The sequence below is a fragment of the Haliotis rubra genome, unplaced genomic scaffold (assembly GCF_003918875.1).
Source record: "Haliotis rubra isolate DU_JTF1 unplaced genomic scaffold, ASM391887v1 Scf36, whole genome shotgun sequence".
Lineage (NCBI taxonomy): Eukaryota > Metazoa > Mollusca > Gastropoda > Lepetellida > Haliotidae > Haliotis > Haliotis rubra.
Genome location: NW_025767035.1, coordinates 3,094,962 through 3,121,344, shown reverse-complemented (window position 1 = coordinate 3,121,344; position 26,383 = coordinate 3,094,962). Strand labels below are relative to the sequence as shown.

Sequence of the window (26,383 nt, the reverse complement as noted above, 5' to 3'; positions counted from 1 at the left end):
AACTACATGTATTCTCTTTGTGTGGTATACCTATATGATATGAGGTCAGTGTGTTTGTTATTACAGTCTTCACGGTACACGAAGTGTAGAAGGTAGAATAAATATGGTAGCGGAAATTCGGTTGTAGGGGGTACATGTGATATTTTACTTCATGCTGATTGAAATTGAAACCGTTGTCAAAGGTATCCCTCGTACTAGCAATCTGACTCTTCTACCTGCGTTTCCAACAATTCATCACAAGTTAAAGGAGACATTTTGTGGAAGAACAGGCAATGGCTCGCTAATTCGTTTACCGAGGGCCAACAGAAGTATCCTTTCTTGATCACTGAAAAGGGAGATTGCTAGGTAGTTCAAAAACGTTCCAACAATCCAGGCTTTCAACTCTTCTTTAGGAAAACGAAAATCTCAATCTCACTCTCGTAACTATTAATTGACTTTAGAAGAGAGTTTCTTTTACAAAACAAAACAAAAGGCAGCTTTCCAAACAGTTTTCATATCTACCCGAAAGGATGAGCATCGATTGTGGGGCGGTGGGGTAGTCTAGTGGTTAAAGCGTTGGCTCGTCACGCCGAAGACCCGGGTTCGATTCCCCACATGGGCACAATGTGTTAAGCCCATTTCTGGTGTCCCCCACCGTGATATTGCTGGAATATTGCTAAAAGCGGCGTAAAACTAAACTCAGTCAGTCAGTCAGCATCCATTGTCATTTTCTAAAGGTATACCTCGTAACACCAATTTGACACCTCTACCTACGTATCGAACAATTCATCACAAGTAAAAAGCGACTTTTTGCGGGAAAACAACAGGCGGTGTGGCTCGCTAATTTGTATGAAAGTTGCCGACACAGCTATCCTTTGTTTTAAAAAAAAGGAGAAAGTTCTGTAGTTCAACAACGTTCCGGCATTCCATTCTTATTACTCGTGTAGGAAGATGAAAAGCTCGGTCTCAAACCCGCTATCGTAACGATTAACCGATTTTGGAAGAGTAAACCTTCTAAAAGAACTCTGTTTCCCAAACAGCTGACAAATCTACCCATACGAATGGGCATTCACGGGCATCGGTTTTCTGGTCTTCGTGGTGAGGATTTGACTCAGTGACAAGAATGATGCCCCTAGCTTCCCTATGTTGGCTTGTACCGTCAGCTCCCGTGTAGGTTTTTTCAGGTTAACAAGTGTAATGCCTTAGTGTCTGTGATGGTTGCCACCAATGAGGCGGGATACCCTTAATATTTCGCGAACATAGTTTATCATCACTATTTTGGTGAACACAGATTGATGACAGTTGCTCACGTAACAGTCGGAATGGTACAATCGACTCTGTTTTAGCAATGTGGCAGTGGAAACCGTTTTGTTGCTTTTATTTGCATATTTCCTATGTGAGAAGGTGTTCCTCAAATAACTACCTTTTGTGAATGGGCATCTTCACAAACCTTCTCGTGTGAAAGGGTATGTTCGCATTTAATGTGAGCATGAGACAAGATAGACAATTGTATTCCGTATAATATGATAATTAAGAGAAACGGTAAAACAATCCATCCTGACATCGCATTGCCCGAAGACAATCAAATAATGTTGAAAAAGAATACAGTACTATATTATATTAAGGCTATGCACATTAAAGATGCATTATTTTACTTCATCAAAGCACACTAATTAAAGTAAACGTGTATCACTTATTCATTAGAATATATGACTGACTGACTGAGTTTGGTTTTACGCCGCTTTTAGCAATATTCCAGCAATATCACGGCGGGGGGACACCAGAAATGGGCTTCACTCATTGTACCCATGTGGGGATTCGAACCCGGGTCTTCGGCGTGACGACCCAACGCTTTAACCACTAGACTACCCCACCGCCCCTTAGAATATATGAAGGTGTAGATGTATGGAAACACAATATAATGTCATGAACTACGTATACACACCTACTGATCACAGTGAAAGCCTAATAGTTTACTTTTAACTGAAACCAAACTTAACAATAAGATCCACCTTTATAATACCATCAACAACAGTTGAATTAGAATATTTGTAAAAAAAAAATGTAAATGTGGACTAAGATGTAAAATATAGTTAAATGTGCAGAGATAGGTTTGTTAGCATGACACAAATTAGTTCAAGCTAGGTTACGGTTGTGTCAAAGCTCGGATAACTCGAAGTATTTACGCAGGACCCTTCAGCTTCGACACAACGGGGTCTGACTGTAGTTGATTCAAATAATTTGAACATTTCGGCATTTCGGGACTTATCATGTATTATGTGGTGTCAGGGTTCATAAGCACGGGGTTAGCGCAGTGGCTCCATTCCCCACATGGGTACAATGTGTGAAGCCAATTTCTGGTGTTCCCCGCCGTGATGTTGCTGGAATATTGCTAAAGGCGGCGTCAAACCCAACTCACTCACTCACTCACTCATACAACACGTCGCATACATCTGAAAAGTATTCTCCTGTAAAGGTACGAGGCTTATATCTTAGGTAAGTCTCACATATAGGAAATGGAATAAGAATGCAAATCACGTTTGACTAAACGTATCTCTTACAGCTAGTGACACTGAAGTGTTTAAAGCCGCACTGATCTGGAACAATTCCCCGGGGCTGGTTTTTGCTATTGTTATTGTTTTTCCCCGTGCGAACCCGGATGATGTCCCAGAATTCTTGCCTGGTTCGCGACCTCATTTGCGTCAACCGTAAGCGCAATTGATAATGTTAGGGCGTATCCTCCTATGATCAACAAAGATTAAATTAATTGATTGGAAAATGTTGCAGTCTTTGTGACCCCTTAATGTTTCACGTATTTTATAAACTGGTATGCCCATCTAGTTTATCAGTAAAACAATTCGAAACTTTTTTAAAGTTTAATTTCATCGCCTAGTGGCTAGAAGTGTCAGGATTGAAGGAAGATGAAAGTCAATGTACGTAAAGAAAAATATATAGTTTAAGATTATGTATCGATTATTCCGGACAAAACCACAACTTCCACTCTGTTTTACCTTGTTTTCCATACACAAACATCATATAATATTGATGGTAATCCACAATATAAAATCCCAAAGCATTAAACCAATGCTTGACAACTCTTATAGAACAGTTTACTTGTATAAAGATGGACTAAGTCAATAGCACTCGCGTCTTAACCAGACATACTCGCGGACATACAAGATTCATACTGGAGAACACTTACTTTTGTATCAAATAGTTTTGACTTTTTGAGTAAGAAGGATCCACATATTTTTTCAGTTTGTAATTCTCTGAGAAGAAATATCTGGGAGCAGCTCCTGGTAGCAGATAAACAACCAAACAAGACTTTCATTATTAAAATATGGATTGACATTTACTTCGCGGGACAAAATTTGCTTACTAAGCTTACAACTGGTTTTCAGCGCTATTCTCGCTGCGACACATATGGGAGGATCGAAGAACGAGAAGCTGTACATTAAAACAAAGGATATAGAATAAACAGTTAAAGCCAAACTGACAAGTTTTTGAGACTTTTCGCGTGAAGCTATCAGTGAACATCAGTATTATGTATAGTACAAAACTAGAGGGTATCCCTTCAAAGAATCCAGGTAAACGACATGTGATAACAAACATGAAGACTGAAATCTGTGATAAATTGTTCTGAGACATAATGATTTACCATATATTATATTTTCTGTTCTGATAGACATTTTTTTATACACAGATATAAAGACTACTCTGCGTGTTCTCTTAAGAAAAGTCGGAAACGCACCTTTTCCAACCATCTACAAAATTTGCTACAGCAAATGAATGAAAACAAAATACGTATATTGTAATTACAACCAAAAACATATAACAACATGCAGTTACTTGTTCGAGGAAAATAACGTCAAAATCCACACAAAGGAAGAAATGTGTTCGACGACACGTGTCTTTGAATATGATCTAATATATAATAATATATATCCCGCGATACCGCTTATAACCCATCGTCTCCTGTCAACCGATCACGTAACATTGTTTCAGGTGGTCACGTCGGTGTCATGTCTCCTTGGTCAAATAGATAGTACACGTGACATTAATGAGTTTTCATATCCACGGTTCTTTTAAAAAGTCCTTTCAGGTAGACAACGTTGAGCATTCAGCGTACTATCGTATACAACGTACAAAGAGAGATAGATAGCTGGATCCAGACATATTCCACCAAAAGACTGTCTCAAAAACTAGCCATAAGTCTTAATACTATGAAGGAAGGACTTTCGGTATATTCACAGAAGATATTTCAGGGAAGCCATGTTTATATGCTTCCATTTTTACAAATCTCAGAAACGAGCCAGGGTTCAGTTTTGTTCCCCATTTTGACTTCAAGCATACATTTGGTCAAGACTCAAGATTAGTTACAGTTTTACATGTACAGATCGTCGTCATGCAGTTATAATATTTCTTAGTGAGGAGTTAGACAAACAAACACATGCTCATAATATACCTGAAATTGTATAATCGGGTTTTATTATGGGGGCTGAAATGATTTTGTCGCTCCTATTTATATATAGGTTTTTATATATGGATGTATTCGATCTACTTTAGCAAGCCTACATATATGAACACTTTAGCAGGATAACAATGATTGATCAATCAACGTATTATCGGCTAATCCTTTGAAGTATGTGTTTCTGCAACCCAACCGACCATGCATTCCTTTCAAGCTGCCCTGCCACGTGCACATTACATACAATGTAATTCATTGACCACGTCAAACCATTTCATCATGCCTGAAAATGCCTCCAATAATTTATCAAATGCGCATGCCAAATATCACGCTGATATCAAGAAAGTATCCCAATGTAATCGCTTAATCGATTATTTGATTATTTGAATGAAATAGCATCTACACAAATGTTACTGTGTCCAGACACCTTGCTCGTCCTTAAACAGAGAGAACACATATGGACTTAAAATCACAAAATACATCCTTGACGCACGCCCAAATTTAAAATTCTCAAAAATGCAACCTATGAAAGTATTTTACATGTACATTAACACTTTGATAATATAGTATTTATCCTTTTACTAATTGTCATTGAAACAGCAACCGCGTTATACTTGCCTCAACAAAAGTGTGAATAGTAACAATAGCATTGATAACAACAGTGATACTGTCGACGGGCTTCGACAACAGTTATTCGAAGCGCTCGTAAACTACCTACACCATGACATTCCGACTTCTATATTGCCCTGGTCTCACTGGGAGTATTTACTAGCAACAAACTTACTTACACACAACTTGCACAACCATTCGTATTAAAAATAATGATTTTACGACATCATCAAATACACAAGTATGGTCAAAATGAGTGATGTAGACTATTATTGTCCAACTTCAAGAGATATTTGCAAATAAAAAAACAGATATTTACATGCGAGTAATCTATGGTACTTCCTCCATACATTGTTTAAACTGATTACAGAAGACGGAGTAGGTTGTATCGGATTTCTTCTCCACTTCAGCCCGCTACAGTAGACACAAGGGTGAGGTATACATATGAGCCTGTACCATCACATTGATCAGCGTCCCTCCAATATACTCATGGCATTGCGACAGCTACAATTACACGTATGTTGCTCTGTCCACGTTCAACATGTTTACGAATCTTCTCTCAGACTATCATTATTCGGTGACATTGAATTTCAAAAGAAATAACGTGGAAAAAGTCAGTAGCACATTAACACATGCCGTATCTGAAGACTCTGACACTAACGTACGTACATACCCTAGCCTTTTCGGATTTTGTTTCTTGTTAATTTGGGTTAGTTTGGAGGTTTTTCCCTATTATTGAGACTGGCGAAGAGTCCTGGTTTTGGATGGGGCTCAACCACCAAAAGTACAAAAATATTTGCTGGGAAAGAGTAATACAAAATATTACAGGTGTCATATCTGATCATTTTCTCAAACGCATTGTGTATTCGTAAGAGGAATTAAAACACGTACGTTTTGAGAAGGGCATTTTTAGCCTTTGAAATACCCTCCGGGATGTATTGGTTTGGGTCTAAACAGTTACATTTCAGTTATCTTCATCTCACTTCAAAATGACAGTGATATTAGGGGTTCAATTATGCCAGATAAACTTATTTTTACTTTTTGCAGCTGTTACAGCTGACAGAGTCTTACCTTCACATTCAAACCTAGAATAGCATAGATAAAAATGTGTTCTACGTGCACTAAACTAAGTTAGGCTGAAGAATGACACTTTTTCCTGACTTACCGTATCCCGCACATTTTATTGTGATGTCAAACATGAAAATTGGATGACGAAAACATGACCGAATATAACAATTCCCACAGATACAAGCACATCATATTTTAAGTGTGTGTCGTGGAGAACACATTTTCTGGGAATATAGCGAAACAGCCGTCTTCATACGGAAACATTTGTAAGATAGTGAGTGGTAAGTTGACAGTTAAGTCACATAATTTTAGCTGTAAAGGGACGTTAATTATTACAACTAATGCAAAACAGGACGAAAGTTTTCGTTTTGAAAGGGTCATCACTCCAATACACAATTTATTGTCAACCCGGATACTGGAACTGGAACTGCCGTCAACGCAATTTTTTGCACATATATAATGCTGATATTATAGCAAATAAAGAGCGTACTATGAACCCCCACCAATCCCCAACATCCAACCCCAACACCCACACCTACCCCCAACACCAAACCCCATTACCCACACCTACTCCCACACCCACGACCACACATACCCCCAATACCCACACCCACACCCACACCCACACCCACACCCACACCCACCTCGGCCCCACCAATATTCCATTACTCTATACATTTCGCTCTTCTACAAATTCTAAAGCAGCTTTTTTGCTGATATGTCAGATGTGGCTGGGTGGACATGATCCTGTTCGAGGTATGGATTTCATAAAATATCCATATATTCCATAGTCAGGATCAGGACAATATAGCATCCAGTGGCGAGTAGATAATAACTGATACGGCCCAGGACCTTGTGTGGTAAACATCACATATGAGTGTAAGCACATGTGATACACGTGGTCTCACCTTAGGCAATCGAGTTCTTTTGTAGTTTTATTCTTGTATATATTATACACATCATCTTTAAATTCACTCAACAAATCCCTGTTGTCAATGTTTTCATATTGTAAATATGAAATCTGTAACTTCTGTGAGAGGGCGTTCCTAAGTTGGATAACTTGTGCTCAATCCATTTCATTTTTGAATAAAATTTGTTAAAACAAAAAACAAGTGAGTTTGTTGAAAACGTGAGTCTGTACACTCGGCAGAAAATGGGTACCCGGTGGGATAAGTCATGTGACTATTACCCTTCGATCGCAGCTTGGGTTATCGGGGGTAATAATAACCAGATTAATATCTGTGGGCTTTGAGCAGGAGGCGCGTTAAAAATATTCTATTATTGTTATTATTTATTATTAATCCCGAAAAGTAGGCATTGTTTTGGACTATTGATTTTTTCTGTTTATTGACTAACTACCGGCATCATAATCAACTCAATCAATTAAAACTGTGCGGTTATAGGCTAACTGTGGACTAACAGTCTATATATTTGTAATGACTATTCGAGAATGTTCCTGAGGATGTCTACCCTTTGCATTACCTTCAAGCCTTCCAGGCCACCAATCAAATTCTAAGCTTATTTTAGTTTTACCTTTAACGCCCACGTTTTGGGCAGATAGTCGAGACTGGTTACTCTATGGCATTGACGTTTACATTGACGCATTGTTGTTGGTTGTATTGATTTCCCGGGGGAGTTGTTGTAGCTGTTTTTGTTTCGTTCTGCTTTTGTTTTGCTTTTGTTTTCACTTGATTTGATATCAATACAAATACACGTACTTCAGATTACACATTAAGTACTGGAAATGAACGTGTGACAGTGGAAATGACCTTCATAGACATTTCCACAGCTCGGGGGTAATCATTGTAAATGGATTCGAAATTGTGAAATATTTCTGTAACACTGTAATTAATCATTCTTAAAGTACGAAATATTTGTGCCAGTAAGTGAAATAATTTCTCAAATTTGAAACAATTTTCCCCAAATTGTATTTTGGTTCGTTTGTTTGATAACTTCAGATATATTTCTATGACATTCTCGAGCATTTTTCGTCACATGTCCACACCTGAATGTTTCTCCCACAATGACTGTATATGAAAAAATCAATCACAAACAGGTTTTTTACAGTTTGACAGACTATGGTGATATGAAAATCAATTTTCACATCATTTGCAATTTCACTAAAGGTTGCCACAGACAATTAGAATACATGTAGGTAACTTACAGTAGCAACTCTATAATATTTTGTGAATTTGAGCAAATCGATCACCTATCGTCAGTAATATTATTCCTGTTAACCATGACTCAGGGATAAAAGTAGAGACGAATACAAGATCAACGAACTCTTGTATACAATAATAGGCTAGTGAATCAATACAGTCAATGGCATTGTCGTTTTCTACATTATCTAGATTGGCAGCTTTGAACCGTTTGCGATCCTTTGCTGCCTCTATAATTTCGTCATTATGTGTTGTTTTCTAGTGTATGTGGTTTATTTAATAGACAAAAGTACAAAAATCTGTACTTCACTGAGAAAGTGTAATGCCATAGCTAGCAAGTGTTTCTGAAGCATATCATTTCCCATTCACAAGATAGGAAACCTGAACGATGTTGATAATTACAGAGATGTGTACTTGATGGACATTTGTGGTGAAATGTGTTCATACATTCTACAACAGACTGAAGGTATGGTAGATGTATATTATAAACCCAAATCGCCAGGCAGATGTTCGTAAAGGATATTCAACAGCTGATACTGTTTAGTCTTACTTCAGCAACTGATTCAAATATATTTTATCAAAATCTAATTGTAGATTCTATTATCTTTCTGAGAGCTTCACAAAGAATAAGGATTCCATCAACACAGACATTCTATGATATGCCCGATCAAAGCTCAGTATCCATGGTAATGTTAAACTTAATCGTGATATCTACTCTAAAACTACAGTGGTATAAATGTCTGGCATTAGTATTACGCAAGGTTGTATATTAAGTCCTCTTTTATTTCCCATGTTTATTAACCATCTTGGAGATCAATTAGGAAGTCACTGTTTTCAAATATTAATAAATTTGGAGGGCAAAAAACACTACACACTATTTCATTCGGTGCCCTATATAACCTAAACGATTTGTTAAATAAAAATATATTCTTGTCTGTACACAAGCATATAGAAACTACAAACAGAAACAGCAGCTATTACAATATTACTGCCTCTAACTTGTAAATCAATGTATATACAAATAGTAAACTGTATCACATTTACAAAATTAAATCATTTTGCATTGCTCGGAAATGTAGGGTTGGCAAAAGTGGGAAACAACTGTGCAGTTTCAATCATTTTGTAAATCTGTATTGGGAGTTGGAATCTCATCGACAAACGCGTCTGTTTTCGATGAGTGTGGACGTTTCAATATTCATTGTGATACTTCTACCAAATATTCAGATATTGGTATAAACGTGTATGCATGCATCTTACAGAATGTTGAAGAGATTAGATTAACACGGTAGGATTACATGGGCCTCGATTTTAAAAAGAAGAACATGTATATAGGTTTTGGTTTGTTTGGGAAAATCAAGGTGTTGGGGATAATGAATTGTTTATCAGTTTTCAAAATGAATTTTATATTGCCATATCCAAACCTGGCGTTCTAAGATTATTGTTCATTCGACTTTGGATTTTTCAGCATCATTAAAATGTACTTTTCCCATGGACACATTTTATTTAAAAGACATCAAAAGGATTTCAGGCGCGGGTTAACATGGTTAGGATTAGGTGAAATACAGATAATACAAAATATTGGTAGAATAGAGGGTGTTGTTAGAAATTAGAGAATTTGCACCTTTTGTCATTATTATGTCATTGACGATGGGTTTCACTTTTTCATGCTTGCAAACCCTATTTATTTTGATTTGAGACGCAAAGAAATTCCATATATGCAGTTTAAAACAAAAGACACTCTCATCCGTATACTAAATTCTGAAGATTCAAAGACCTTATTCCAAAATACATTTGTATATCAAAGAAGCTTCAGCTATTTCACACAAAATTTGTAGTGCGAGTTGGGAAGTCATCGACCACTCTCCGTTTTCGGCGAGTGTGGACGTTGTAATGTTTATTGTGAAACTTCTACAAAACGTTCAGATATTTATATAACCTTGCTTAAATGCCTAATGATAGTTACCCGAAACAATGTTACAGTATTTTAAAGAGATTAGTTCAATGTGGGGGGATTACATGGGCCACAAATATCTAGGATTACATGAGCCACAAATATCATATAAACACTACTTTACTCATGTGAGGTTTATTTCGTTTTAAACATCAACGTGGAGGGGGAAATGACTTGTTAATCAGTGATTTGTCAATAAAGAATGTTTCACTGCTGTATCCAAACTTGGTTTTCTAAGATTATTTGTCACTCGAATTTAGATTGTTATGTACCTTTAAAGTCTAGTTTCTCCATAAACCATATTCATTGCAAGTATATCAAAATACAGACATATACGTACAGATAATGAAAAATATTGGTGGAAGAGGGGATATTTTTAGAAATTTGAGAATTTGTACAATTTGTCATTATAATAACATTGAAGTTGAATTTCACTTTATTTCTAAATGTCCTATAGAGAGAGAGAGAGTTTTATTCAGTAAAGGGGCCACAGGCCCATTATACATCAGGTGTACAGAATATACAATCATTAGAGCACCGTACAACATCATAAGAGCAGCACAATTATACATTTGTGGGTACGAAGACTGAAAGAAATTTATTTCGTTTTTTCATGGCAAAAAATAGATATTTTGCAAGACAATTTATAATATAAGTATTCTTTGATGTAAACAACTGAGCTAATTTCACTTCAGATGGATATATGTGATAATATCTAGGGAGGATATCATTTCTTAATTTCCCATAAAAAGGGCATTCCAGGCAAAAGTGATATTCATTTTCTATGTTGGGTATGATACAAAGCGGGCACAGGCGATCCTCCCTTTTAAGACCTAAATGTCTACCGTACTCCATCATCAAATTGGGGTTTGAGCAACGAAATCTACTTAAGAAGATTCGAAACTGTTTTACACTAACACTATCGATATAGAACTCAAAAGCTACACCTTCTTTGAGCCTACGATAAAAATCCAACTGCTTAAATAATTATATGAAAGTAGAGATATTTCCAACACTTTGACTGGATACACATTGCCAAAACCATAACTGTACAAAAGAGATTTCACCTTAAAAGCCCAACAATCTATACCTTTTTCAGCAAGACAATACTGATACTAATATACCTTATTTAAGATTATATTCTCAACTTGAGACAGGAGGCGAACCCAATATTTAACAATCTTAATGTACTGATTTACCTTCAATGAATAACGACCAATCTCAGCACGCGCTGCAATATTTGGCGTGTATCTTGAAAGACCCAAAACCTGTTTACAGAGCCTATCGTGTACATTCATTACAGATGGCGACGGGTGGAAACCCCAGACTTCACTTCCGTATAGTAACAATAGCAAAACCTTGACATCAAATATATGGAGCAGAACATTAATTGGTAGATTATAAAAATTCTTAACCGATGATTTGAAAATATTCAAAACCTTCCATGCTTGGTCAACCATGATCCGGAGGAAGAGAAGTGAACACCCAAGTATTTATATGATGCAACAATTTCAAGCAACTGTCCATTCAAATGGAACTCTTCGTAATGTCTTAGTCGACCAGCCTTCATGAATACAATAACTTTACTTTTATCAATATTTATTTTCAATTTCCACTTGTTACAATACGAAACTAGCTTGTCTAGTCTAAATGTCTAAATGTCCTATATATACTCATGCAAACGAATAAGGGAACACATTAAAGTACAAGTGTTCCTTTATTCTTTTCCAGGTTTCTTCACAAGGTATGTATAGCACTGTTGGTGAAATTCTGGAAATAAATAAAGGAACACTTGTACTTTCATGTGTTCCCTTATTTGTTTCCATCAGTATATTATGATTTGAGACGGAAATACTTTCCATACATGCTGTAGAAACAAAATGTATGCTTATGTATATACTCAATTCTCAAGATTCAACGAATTAATTAAGTGTTCTCAAAATGTTAATAATTAGTTGCTCATTATTATAATTGTATAGCCTTCGTTTCTACAGCTTTCTTACAACCGTCGCCTGGCATGTATTTGTTGTTTGAAATGAAACTAATCTACGGCCTGTGGCCTTTATACTGACTAAACTTCTTCTTCAACAGGACCATACCACTGTTCAAAACAAAATATTTACATTTTTACTTCGTAATATTGCAGCCATTATCAAGCGAAATTGTTATCCGGTAAATGGACACGATAATGAGTATTTTGCACTGTTGGTATTTACAATCCACGGTGATAATGACTGCATACATCGAGATTAGCACATCTATATGTGTCTATGTATTTGTGTAAATATTTGAAATGGGTTAATTTTAAGATAATTTGAAAGAATGTGAATGTAATTATTTTAACGAAATATTTACGCGATTAATGTGAATTTGCCGAAAGGTATATTAATGATGCAAAATATACTGGAAAACGTGGCTGTTGACGAAGGGTACTACGGCTTCTTGCATAGAGCGACGTTTCATTGTCGATCACAGACTTCCAGAAGACGACCAAACAATGTGCCTGGTGGTCTCCCTTTGCTCTTGGGGATTATGACAAGTTGCGCGGTTTTTTGAAAATATAAACTTAAAAGACTATGTATTTCCTATAATGAAAATAACATTCGGATGTGAGTGTAAAACCCATTCACATCCATACCACTCAAAACAATTGTAACACCCGGTTCATAATTACTGAGGTTTTTTGTACTTTTTTTAGTTGTAATATTTTCAGATAAATATATGGTACATTCTGCTTTAGATTTGATCCTGTGAGTGGGGTGATTTGATCGTAGGAAAATTTCTATATAGTGCATCAGTGTGATTTTTCCGTCGACAGAATCACAGGAGAGTGAAATTCAAGGGGATGGGGGTTCATCCTGCAATATCGATCGTCAACAAAGCAGACATGAAGTGATAGTTGGACCACAGACACGGTATCTTTGTTATTGATTTTGATGTCTTTGTTACTGATTTTGTTGAAATGTAAAAACGAAAAGAATATTAACGATTCCGAAAGTTTGACTTACGTCTACCGTGACCAAGTGTGTTGTGATATTGGCATGTTTGGAGACAGACCCATGGACACAGACATTACCGTAGCATGTGGATAGATGTATTAAAGTTATGTTTCATCATATTATAATCGTGGGATATGGAGCAATTGATCATTAAATGACGTGTTCTATTCATCAAAACTGCTGCAGGGTGAGGCGGACACGTTTGTATGTGATATCTTTAGAAATTGTAATCGGCGTCTCTTTTAAACATATCAAGTTATAAAGGAAGTAAATGGATATCTGGATTGTGCGAATGACAAGAAGGATAACATTAATTTAATAATACATTATGTTTAATGACTGGAGACTGTAGATATATCCTGAGTATTAATGGTACATTATTGTTAGTTTTACATTATAGATGTTCGTGCAAATCATATGTGGTGTCTTGTGTATCTTACAATAACTTAACATAGTATTAATGGTACATTATTGTTAGTTTTACAATATAGATGTTTGTGCAATTCATATTTTTGTCTTGTGAATATTACAGTAACTTAACATGGTATTAATGGTGCATTATTGTTAGTTTTACAATATAGATGTTTGTGCAATTCATATTTTTTGTCTTAAATAATTACAGTCTTCATACTCCATCTAAATAATTTGATACTGTGTATATTACAATAACTTAACATAGTATTAATAGTACATTATTGTTAGTTTTACATTATAGATGTTCGTGCAATTCATATTTTGTGTCTTGTGTATATTACAATAACTACAATATTACAATAACGAAGTATTTATACAGCAACGTAACATGCACAAAAAATATATTAAGTTTTTTCAATGAAGCATCTTCATACTCCATCTAAATAATAAGATATTGTGTATGTTACAATAACTTAACATAGTATTAATGGTACATTATTGCTAGTTTTACAATATAGATGTTTGTGCAATTCATATTTTTGTCTTGTGTATATTACAATAACTTAACATAGTATTAATGGTACATTATTGCTAGTTTTACAATACAGATGTTTGTGCAATTCATATTTTTGTCTTGTGTATATTACAATAACTTAACATAGTATTAATGGTACATTATTGCTAGTTTTACAATACAGATGTTTGTGCAATTCATATTTTTGTCTTGTGTATATTACAATAACTTAACATGGTATTATTGGTACATTATTGCTAGTTTTACAATATAGATGTTTGTGCAATTCATATTTTGTGTCTTGTGTTTATTACAATAACTTAACATAGTATTATTGGTACATTATTGCTAGTTTTACATTATATATGTTTGTGCAGTTCATATTGTTGTATCATATATATATATCAATAACTTACATTGTGACAATCGGTTCAACATGTATAAAGTATATACATCAAGATGAATAAGTAGGCTATCGAATTAAACAAAACTACACAGTAACACCAAGTTGTTACATTAGTGTTGATACCTGTTAATCAAATTCAGAAATCCATCCATGGGTCCAAAAACCTTTTTATGAGTGATGTTATACAATAAAACTACGGCATAGTACAGCAATTGTCCAGGTGGAAACTTGTACTCGTTTGTCAGACAAAGGGTCCCAGGTTCAAATCTCGACCAACACAAAACACCTGTAAATCCGCCTGTTGTGTGTGGTGTACCTTTTATATCCCTCACGTCGTCCCTATGGACATGCTTCAGTTGCCAAACCGGACATTATACAACTTAATTACAACCAGCTGTGTTCTGCGCTGCTGTTATCGAATTTACGAGTTATTATTTGGAGACATTTTGTTTACACTGACTCAACCCGTGAGACTATTTAGAACTGATCTATACGATCTGCTAAACGTACATACGAATAGAAGTCCACACAACATTCAAAGGGTTATCGAATTGTGTCTGTATAGATGTTTTAGAATTTTTCTGCATGGTTAAAACTTTTTTTGGGCACATACATAATGTGTTGCATAATGATAAATATTTATTACTAAGTGGAAACAACGTAAGAAATACTTCCTGGTAATGCAAAGATTTGCATAGAGCCACACTGATATCTATGTATCTTGTTTACTTAACTTTTGGTCAGCGGGAAGTCATGGTAATTTCTGAAATAATATTCAAATTGAAGCCACCAGTTTAAGTAATTCGACCTTTCATGACATGCCATGCTACCAAACACGAAGTATTTATACAGCAACGTAACATGCACAAAAAAATTATTAAGTTTTGTTTTAATGAAGCATCTTCATACTCCATCTAAATAATAAGATATTTTCGAATTAAAAGCTTTTCTTTCATCATTTGGTTTACAAATTCAAACATCGTACTCCTTTAAGATATCTGACAGCCAAATATACAATACTTAGAAAACCATTTATATCACACGTGTTTCCGATCTTACATTGTTTTCGACCATCAATGTTGTTTGCAAGGAAAAGAATTAAAAGTACAATGACAAGATAACAATTTTTTGAATGAATTTCAATGAATATACACCACGTATTAATTATGAACACACTTGGAACGTAAAGTTCTCATCAAAGAAAGTATTAAATCTTCAAAAGTCAACAGGTGAAATCCTTTACTCAAGGCATGTTGTGTAAGAAGAGATTTACATAACATCGAATCGAATAAAGACTCCTCAAATATGCACATTTTCATGTAAGGCCGTCCGTAGTTGTTGGGTTTTTTTGGTTTCTCATCTCTAACCTCAATCCAACCAGCAAGAATATATAGAATATGCTTTCCGCCAATTTTATTTATTTATTTATTATTTTTTTAAATTTCGATTACTATCTATTATTTTATATCGGAATGAAAATTTGGGGTGGGCTGAAGATGGGGAACAACAATCACGGACAGCCAACAGGAAATAGCGGCAACTAAAAATAGCCTTCTATATTCACAGTATTTGCCCCATCTGCACCGACTGTTAGCACAGACAATCTTTATCTCTGTCAACACGCACATCCACACATTCTTCTTGAGTTTATTTATTCAACAATACTCAACCAAAGCTCTTGCCAAAAGAATTAAGGTTCATTCTCGAGTATAAAGCTCATGTAGCACAAGTCGTCTAAGAAATCGATGACACGAACAATAATGAATGAACGTTAGTCTTTTTTCCAATTTTCACAAATGTTTAAACATATCAAGAATGTCAGCCCAATCTCACAGGGTATGTGTAATGTTTCTTTTATTAGAAGAGGGCGCTGGTCAGTATTCCATGTCATGTGTCAAGTAGTCATACTGGCGTTCGCTATTTGAGGAGGTTAAAGCCTCTTCTTGATCCCTGCGCTGATGTATAAGTGAACGTTATATAAATGTAAAAGGAGAACTTGCTTGATAAAAGTTTGATTATTTTAACAGCATTCTTTTTCATTTCCTTATGTGGCTATTCTATTTTTAATAAATCTGGAGGAAATATACGAATAATAAATCAAACCAATTTGTTTATCATATGCCAAAAATTGGCTTGTTTTATTTTATGTACTTTGTGAAATTGCTTCGCAATTAACAGACAGGCATGAACTTTTATAAAAGAAAACAAAAAACATGTATTACAACTATGTCATAAACTAAAAACATATACAATCTGTAAGCTACATTTACTTAATATTTTGCGAAATTGGTCCGATCTTACGTTTTCGAAGGACTTTGAATATGTTTCTCAAGACTTAAGCACACGCTCCGACTTTGGTAAGAGAGTGTATATTATCCAAGAACATGTTCTGTACAATAAATGAAAGTAAAATTCGTGTATATTGCCAAATCCAACTAGTGAAAAAATCATATTTCAAATACTTAGAGTGGGTTGATTATAACATTAATAAAGAACGGTTTAATACAGAAAATGAATATATATATTTTGTTTATCTTGCTAAATCGTCCTTTTATTATTCCTTTATAATTGTAAACAGTACGTCCACAAATGCGCACATTCTTCGACATAATTGAACGTACGTTGTATTTTTTGGTTCATTTTTACATTGGTACATGGACTCCAGTTAAATACACATTGTAGATTTCATTTAGAAAACACCATGCAGAAGTTAAAACATCATTCAGAAAACAGAAAGTGGCAGATTGACCAGAATTTGAAAAAGTGGTCGATTCTTAGACTTATCATAGCACAATGTATTGTCAGTTCATAATATTTTTTTAACTACTGTTGCAAAAACTGAGAAGTTGGCTTCTGTTTAGATATTTTATGGTTACAGGTGATACTTTTGAAAAGGATAAGATTCACGTCGATTGGATCATTATTGTTACGTCCGAATCTGAGCAGAATTTGTTCTTTAGAGTACATCAAGAGTATTGTTAAGCCAGTTTTCAAGTTTTTACCAAATAGGACTAACCTTGATACAATCATAAAAAAGATATGTTAGGATCTCTAAAAAACCAAAACAATAGCTGCACAAGTCATGATCAATGTACTGCATCTTAAAACGTCTATTATTTGTGGGTAAAAAAGGTGCAGGAGTTTGTATTGAAACCATTGCAGATTGGTGTCTATGGGACAACGGAACTTGATATGGTTGTATCGTTGGCAATAGTTTGTATCGATTTCAGTATATTGTATAATCAAAGGTAAGGGCCATCAAGATATACATGTATATTCACACTGTACGAAAACGTATTTACAGTTTGAGAATTGGTTTTGCAAAACTATAACCGAGTAAACACAAATTAAACAAGCGGACTTGTTTAAGACCAGACACGTATACAACTTAATATATTAAATTTATTACGAACAATATTTATGTTGTTTATTCTCGACATGTTCGGCAATAAACAAGCACACTCTTTGTCCGTCATAATGTCAAATTGTGAACTATTATTGAACTAAATTGTGATACAACTGGTTATAAAAATCCATCATAGATTAAAATCTTATTTTAAAAATCGTACATGCAAACTGAACTGTTTTAGTCACTGTATTTTATGTTATATTACTATGCGTTTGTGTTAGATAACAACACTCCCCAAAATCCCGATCATAGGTGTGGAATGAAACATATGTAATCACCTTTAATGTGTCATGAGTTCAACTCAAGTAGATGAAAAATAGTAGCCCTTTAAGGACTAGTCATTTGATATTCTGGAGGACATTCAATGCATTGAACAAATAAATTGTTATAATTAAATATAATTATGCTTCACACTGCAGAAAAAGAAAAGGTTTTGTCTTTCACATAATTCCACTGAAATTCTTACCAGATGCTTAAAAAATATCTGGTTTTGAAGCTGAGGTTCAACAAAACATTAGAACAAAATCACTAAATCTTCTCTACGCATGTATGAACAGTGACAGGTATAGACCATAAACAAGACTTACATTTACTTTCTTTGCAATACTGGCCAACTGAGTACATCCTACAAAAACTGACTCACGACATAAATGTTTTTTAGTTCCTTTATTTAACCATACTACTTATATAACATGAAAACGCGTCTCGTAAATTTGCTGTTTGCTATAGATTTGTTTACATCTATTCAAATATACACGAAATACTATATTTTTATTTGTACACAAAATGCAGAAAATCTTCATACATCCTGCCAAGAAACTGTAACTGCACATCCACATGAACACACCGTAAATACTTATGTAACCTAAAATATATGTTATGTAAACACTGGGTTTCTTCCTAATAAAAATAATTTCTCAAACAAAATGAAAGATTAACTCATCAAGTATTAACATGTAAGTTAAGGTCGTTAAACTATTTGTTTTCATACGTTAAGGAGAATATAATTAGTAATTGATAAGGGCCTCGAATACCAACGTATGAGGCAGCTGACATTTGCACGGTATAAACATGTCATGAATGAAAAGTCGTTCTTACCTTGTTTTCATCCGTATTTCCTGAATTTGACTTACAGAAATAACAAAATCCTGTAAGTATTGGGAGTGGTGTACAACCCGGTGTTGACGCTCGGGTGTTCTTACATGAATGACCTATATATTTGGTTCCGAGGCCCACTATTCTGTCGTGGAACACAAGTGAATCATGCACAACCCACTGGCGTACTCCGGCCGATGTTCAGTACTAGCGTCAAGATGCACCCCGCGGGATTTCTACGCCAGTCATTTCATTCCCATCCTTCTAGTGCGATATATGTGTAATTATTGATTTCATACAACAGAATTGTCAAGTTTAATACAATTGTCACGATTAGAATTGTGACCAGGAAGTTGCTTATGTCTGACCTTCACCTTGATAAAAAAGGTCGGCGTGGTCAGAGGTCAAAAGCGTGGACGATATTGAACACAATTCAGACTATTAAATGCACACTATCGAAACATAGGAAAATGTATTTGGTGACAGATCCACACTTTTCGTTACATATATATATATATATATATCAACTATTCACACAGCCAACCCTGGAATGAACCTACACGATGTTTACATGGACATATGTGTACTCATATATTTCAAGTTACGTAAACTACAATTTGTTGGCGAGCTCTGTGGAGGTTAGCGCGACTCGTGTGTTGCTAATCAGCGAATCTTCGTGACAATAATGTTTATCACATTGAAACTGTGCCTATTTAAATCAAGCCCGGGGGAAAGAACAAATCCCGAGAACATATATCACATACCGAGAGCGTGTCTGACCTATTTACACTCGTGGGGCGCTGAATGTCAACTGCACGCTAAGTGTGTACCGTAGTGTCTCAAATATAAACCAATCTCATAGCACTATGCTAGAAGAGTCAGTATATAAAACGCGGCCCGGGTTATGTGTCATCGAGATAGCCTGATTCGAATCTGTAGGTTCAATAACCAACTTCCATTTCTTAAGAAATATATTTTCCAAATGGTTTATCTGAAAGGTTCGATATAATCGCAAGGCTTATTACTCTTAGTGTCCTATTCCAACGCGGTTTGGAGTGGGGAAGTCCGGGTTGGTGTGGGTCGGGTACGGGTTGGGGTGGAGTAGGTTAGTGTGGGTTGTTGTGGGGTGGGTCCGGATGTGTTGCAGTGGGGTCGGTTCGGGTTGGGGTGGGGTTGGTGTGGGGTGGGTCCGGGTTTGTTGGAGTGGGGTGGGTTCGGGTTGGTGTAGTTTGGGAAGGATCCGGTTGGTTGGTGTGGGATATGTCCAGGTGGGTTGGTGTGGGATATGTCCAGGTGGGTTGGTGTGGGTCGGGTCCGGGTAGTTATGGGGTGGTCCAGGTGTGTCTGTGTGTTTCGGGTCTGGGTTGGTTGGTGTGGGTCCATGTGGGTTTGTGAGGTTCGGGGACGGGTTGGTGTGGGTGGGGTCCGGCTTCGTTGGTGTGGGGTGGGTCCAGATGTCCTGGGGTGGAGTGGGTTAGTTGGTCCTCTTAGATTTATCCCTATAATTACATGTTGTAGAAGTGATATCGGGGGATTGAATAATTACACATTCCATGATTTCATAGAATTTTAATATTAGAACGACAAAATGGTAAAAGGATAAAATAATGATGTACCAAATGTCATATGTAGTATAACACTGTGTTAGTTTAGTACAGATTCCATTTTCCATTAGGTTGAGTCCCTAAGAAAAGTACTAGAATATGCACTTTACTGAGAAAGTGTAATCCCAAATATAACATGTAACATTTGTCCACATTCTGCGTGTATTCATAACATAATCATAATTTTATTTCCATCAACCAAGATGAGATGATGCACAAAATGGAATTTGTTCCGCCTTTTCAAGCACTCCTGCGACAACAGCCGCTTGCAACTCAAGGGCAGGTGGTTCACCTAACATACAGCGGTGGCAGGGTGAACGTGCCCGTCTGCATCACGCTACATAGATGATACCACCCCCTTCTGGTATGTCGGATGCTGATAGCCGATATATCGGATGCTGCAGTCAAGCAGGCGGGATGCCATTAATTTTTTGGTTGGACGGTGGGGTAGCCTTGTGGTTAAAGCGTTCGTTCGAAGAACCGGGTTCGATTCCCCACATGGGTATAAGGTGTGAAGCCCATTTCTGGTGTCCCCACTGTGATATTGCAGGAATATTGCTAAAAGCGGGGTAAAACTAAACTCACTCACTAATCGTTTGGTATGCCTTGTTGATATTTCAACTGGAACACACACACACACACACACACTCACACACACACATATATATTTGAAAGGCAAATCATTTAAATATGTTTCTTCTAGCTTAGGAGAACACATTGTGAATTCTAGTTTCCTTAAACTGGCCCAGGCTTCCTTAAACTGGATTCCACGACACACTTGGTAGTATCAGCGAGTGACCGGGTTGGTGTCCTCTGGAAGGACCCAGGTGAACATTTCGTCATCTACTAATGGCACATAATTAAATTAACAAATGTTTGGAACAAATGAATTTGGTTCGTTTTCAAGGAAGATGTTTGTTTGTGTGTTTATTTTTAAGGACGCACTGGGCAATATTACAGCGGTGTGTCAATAATCAAGTTTGGGCCAGAGAAATCCAGTGATTGATATCATGGGCAAGTCAAACAAGTCAGCGAGTCTGGCCACCCGATCCCGTTAGTCGCCTAGCAAGCATGGGTTACTGAAGATCAGTACCATCCCGGATCTTCAACAGATAATGCTCATACTTTCAACCTCTGGTTTGTCTAGTCCAGACTCGACTACTCACTTGCCGTCCTGACAGGTAGTGTGTTTGTGGCGTAAAACAACAATTTTAATTACCTAATTTTGCATGGCACTTTATGCCGTAAATGTCATCAGAACGCCGTCGATGTGTTAAATGTGTATGTTGACCCTGACCGAGCTCCACGCAGTGCACACAGATGTAACCTGTACATAGTGGGCCGATGTTTACTTGGGCTCCAGCTGCGAACTGGGGTCCTCTTATCTGGCTGCACATATATCAGATGTAGAGCATGAGATTGGCCATGTTTCAAGTTTATCTCCACGCTAGGCAAATTAGTGTACATTAGGTAGGTTGGTGTCCATTAGGCGGGTTGGTGTTCATTAGGCGGGTTGGTGTCCATTAGGCTAATTGGCGTTCATAATGTGGTTTGGTGTTCATTAGGTGTTCATTTGGTGGGTTGGTGTTCATTAGGTGGATTGGTGTTCATTAGGCAGGTTGGTGTTCATTAGGTGGATTGGTGTTCATTAGGCGGGTTGGTGTTCATTAGGTGGATTGGTGTTCATTAGGCAGGTTGGCGTTCATAATGTGGTTTGGTGTTCATTAGGCGGATTGGCGTTCATAATGTGGTTTGGTGTTCATTAGGTGTTCATTTGGTGGGTTGGTGTGAATTAAGTGTTCATTAGGTGGGTTGGTGTTCATTAGGTAGGTTGGTGTTCATTAGGTGGATTGGTGTTCATTAGGTGGGTTGGTGTTCATTAGGCGGGTTGGTGTTCATTAGGCAGGTTGGTGTCCATTAGGTGGAATGGCGTTCATTAGGCAGGTTGGTGTTCATTAGGTGGGTTGGTGTTCATTAGGCAGGTTGGTGTTCATTAGGTGTTCCATTAATGGGTGTTCATTACTTGGTTAGGTGGATTAGGTGTTCATTTTGGTTGGTGTTCATTAGGTGGATTGATGTTCATTACTTGGGTTGATGGTCATTACTTGGGTTGGTGTATGTTATAGGTGATGTAGTCATGATATGTATTATGTGTTTGGTCGTCGTCAATGACGACGGTGTTACATCATGTTCGAGCTGCAGTAATATATGTCAACAATGACGTTAGATTAGACTGGTATTTAGCCGCACACATAAGTTGGATGAGTGAGCTGGGTGGCACGCCGCTTGTACCAATACTACAAGCTTGAAGCAAAATAACAACAGGGACACCATAAATGGGCTCTACAAATTGTACCCTTCGGAATCAACCCCGGGTCTTCGGCGTGACGAGCAAACGCTTCAACCACTAGGTTACCCCACCGTACTCACAAATAAAGTTACCAGCTTGAAACATCCATCTAATCTAAGTCGAAACAAGAATCTAGAACTGAGCAGTCTATCTTGACTTGATTTGAGACTCTCTCTTTCTTTGTTTCTGGAGGATATGGTAAACAGACTAACTGGTAGCTGACTTGCTGGAACAGTGAACTCCCTGTCTGGGAAACAGTCTAACTGGTAGCTGACTTGCTGGAACAGCGCACTCCCTGTCTGGGAAACAGACTAACTGGTAGCTGACTTGCTGGAACAGTGAACTCCCTGTCTGGGAAACAGACTAACTGGTAGCTGACTTGCTGGAACAGTGAAGTCGCTGTCTGGGAAACAGACTAACTGGTAACTGACTTGTTGAACAGTGAAGTCGCTGTCTGGGAAACAGACTAACTGGTAACTGACTTGCTGAACAGTGAAGTCGCTGTCTGGGGAAACAGACTAACTGGTAACTGACTTGCTGGAACAGTGAAGTCGCTGTCTGGGGAAACAGACTAACTGGTAACTGACTTGCTGGAACAGTGAAGTCGCTGTCTGGGAAACAGACTAACTGGTAACTGACTTGCTGGAACAGTGAAGTCGCTGTCTGGGAAACAGACTAACTGGTAACTGACTTGCTGGAACAGTGAAGTCGCTGTCTGGGAAACAGACTAACTGGTAACTGACTTGCTGGAACAGTGAAGTCGCTGTCTGGGAAACAGACTAACTGGTAATTGACTTGCTGGAACAGTGAAGTCCCTGTCTGGGAAACAGACTAACTGGTAACTGACTTGCTGGAACAGTGAAGTCCCTGTCTGGGAAACAGACTAACTGGTAACTGACTTGCTGGAACAGTGAAGTCCCTGTCTGGGAAACAGACTAACTGGTAACTGACTTGCTGGAACAGTGAAGTCGCTGTCTGGGAAACAGACTAACTGGTAACTGACTTGCTGGAACAGTGAAGTCCCCTGCCTGGGAAACAGACTAACTGGTAACTGACTTGCTGGAACAGTGAAGTCCCTGTCTGGGGAAACAGACTAACTGGTAGCTGACTTGCTGGAACAGTGAAGTCCCTGTCTGGGGAAACAGACTAACTGGTAGCTGACTTGCTGGAACAGCGCACTCCCTGTCTGGGAAACAGACTAACTGGTAGCTGACTTGCTGGAACAGTGAAGTCCCCTGTCTGGGAAGCAGGCTAACTGGTAGCTGACTTGTTGGAACAGTGAACTCCCCTGTCTGGGAAACAGACTAACTGGTAGCTGACTTGCTGGAACAGTGAACTCCCTGTCTGGGAAACAGACTAACTGGTAGCTGACTTGTTGGAACAGTGAACTCCCCTGTCTGGGAAACAGACTAACTGGTAGCTGACTTGCTGGAACAGCGCACTCCCTGTCAGGAAACAGACTAACTGGTAGCTGACTTGCTGGTACAGTGAAGTCCCTGTCTGGAAACAGATTAACTGGTAGCTGACTTGCTGGAACAGCGCACTCCCTGTCTGGGAAACAGACTAACTGGTAGCTGACTTGCTGGAACAGTGAAGTCGCTGTCTCTAGGAAACAGACTAACTGGTAGCTGACTTGCTGGAACAGCGCACTCCTGTCTGGGAAACAGACTAACTGGTAGCTGACTTGCTGGAACAGTGAAGTCCCTGTCTGGGAAACAGACTAACTGGTAGCTGACTTGCTGAACAGCGCACTCCCTGTCTGGGAAACAGACTAACTGGTAGCTGACTTGCTGGAACAGTGAAGTCCCTGTCTGGGGAAACAGACTAACTGGTAACTGACTTGCTGGAACAGCGCACTCCCTGTCTGGGAAACAGACTAACTGGTAACTGACTTGCTGGAACAGCGCACTCCCTGTGGAAACAGACTAACTGGTAACTGACTTGCTGGAACAGCGCACTCCCTGTCTGGGAAACAGACTAACTGGTAACTGACTTGCTGGAACAGTGAACTCCTGTCTGGGAAACAGACTAACTGGTAACTGACTTGCTGGAACAGCGCACTCCCTGTCTGGGAAACAGACTAACTGGTAACTGACTTGCTGGAACAGTGAACTCCCCTGTCTCAGGAAACAGACTAACTGGTAACTGACTTGCTGGAACAGCGCACTCCCTGTCTGGGAAACAGACTAACTGGTAGCTGACTTGCTGGAACAGTGAACTCCCTGTCTGGGAAACAGACTAACTGGTAGCTGACTTGCTGGAACAGTGAACTCCCTGTCTGGGAAACAGACTAACTGGTAGCTGACTTGCTGGAACAGCGCACTCCCTGTCTGGGAAACAGACTAACTGGTAGCTGACTTGCTGGAACAGTGAACTCCCTGTCTGGGAAACAGACTAACTGGTAGCTGACTTGCTGGAACAGTGAACTCCCTGTCTGGGAAACAGACTAACTGGTAGCTGACTTGCTGGAACAGCGCGCTCCCTGTCTCGGAAACAGACTAACTGGTAGCTGACTTGCTGGAACAGCGCACTCCCTGTCTGGGAAACAGACTAACTGGTAGCTGACTTGCTGGAACAGTGAACTCCCTGTCTGGGAAACAGACTAACTGGTAGCTGACTTGCTGGAACAGTGAACTCCCTGTCTCGGAAACAGACTAACTGGTAGCTGACTTGCTGGAAGAGTGAACTCCCTGTCTGGGAAACAGACTAACTGGTAGCTGACTTGCTGGAACAGAGAACTCCCTGTCTGGGAAACAGACTAACTGGTAGCTGACTTGCTGGAAGAGTGAACTCCCTGTCTGGGAAACAGACTAACTGGTAGCTGACTTGCTGGAACAGCGCGCTCCCTGTCTGGGAAACAGACTAACTGGTAGCTGACTTGCTGGAACAGCGCACTCCCTGTCTGGGAAACAGACTAACTGGTAGCTGACTTGCTGGAACAGCGCACTCCCTGATCATTGAACCTTATGACAGATATAAAACGTTTTATAAAACTTTACGCTTCGTGACTGGCAATCCCTTTGTATCTACACAAATAATCCATATGGTAACAGTCGTAGTGACGTCATTGTACTTTGGTTTTTGTTGAAATGTAGGTCACAGTATTCCACGCACAATCTGCTTCAACATACGTCTCACTGTACACACTGGCTTCGTTGGTTCCTATTATGGCTTACATCTTATGAACTCATATTAAACTTTTAGCATCAGCTGAGTGTATTTACCACAAGTTTAACGCCGCTCACAGCAATATTCCAGCTATACCACTTTATGAACGGGTTGCATTGATAAATACCGGGTGTCTGTAAACTGTTCACGTATGCCACGCCCAACGTCTCGAAACAAACTTAAGTTTGAG

At 38.1% G+C, this 26,383-nt stretch overlaps 1 protein-coding gene across 2 annotated transcripts in view; it reads right to left on the bottom strand.

Moving 5' to 3' along the window:
* Positions 1-19,862, bottom strand: part of LOC124285391 — a 32,454-nt gene extending 12,592 nt beyond the window's left edge. The window contains exon 1 of one of the 2 annotated variants that reach the window (XM_046721617.1): positions 19,836-19,862. The gene's annotated coding sequence lies outside the window, so the exon portion shown is untranslated. Of the gene's footprint in view, positions 1-19,074; positions 19,469-19,835 lie in introns of those variants that run through there. The other variant, XM_046721616.1, reaches the window with a different exon arrangement.
* Between the last annotated feature and the right edge of the window lie 6,521 nt (positions 19,863-26,383).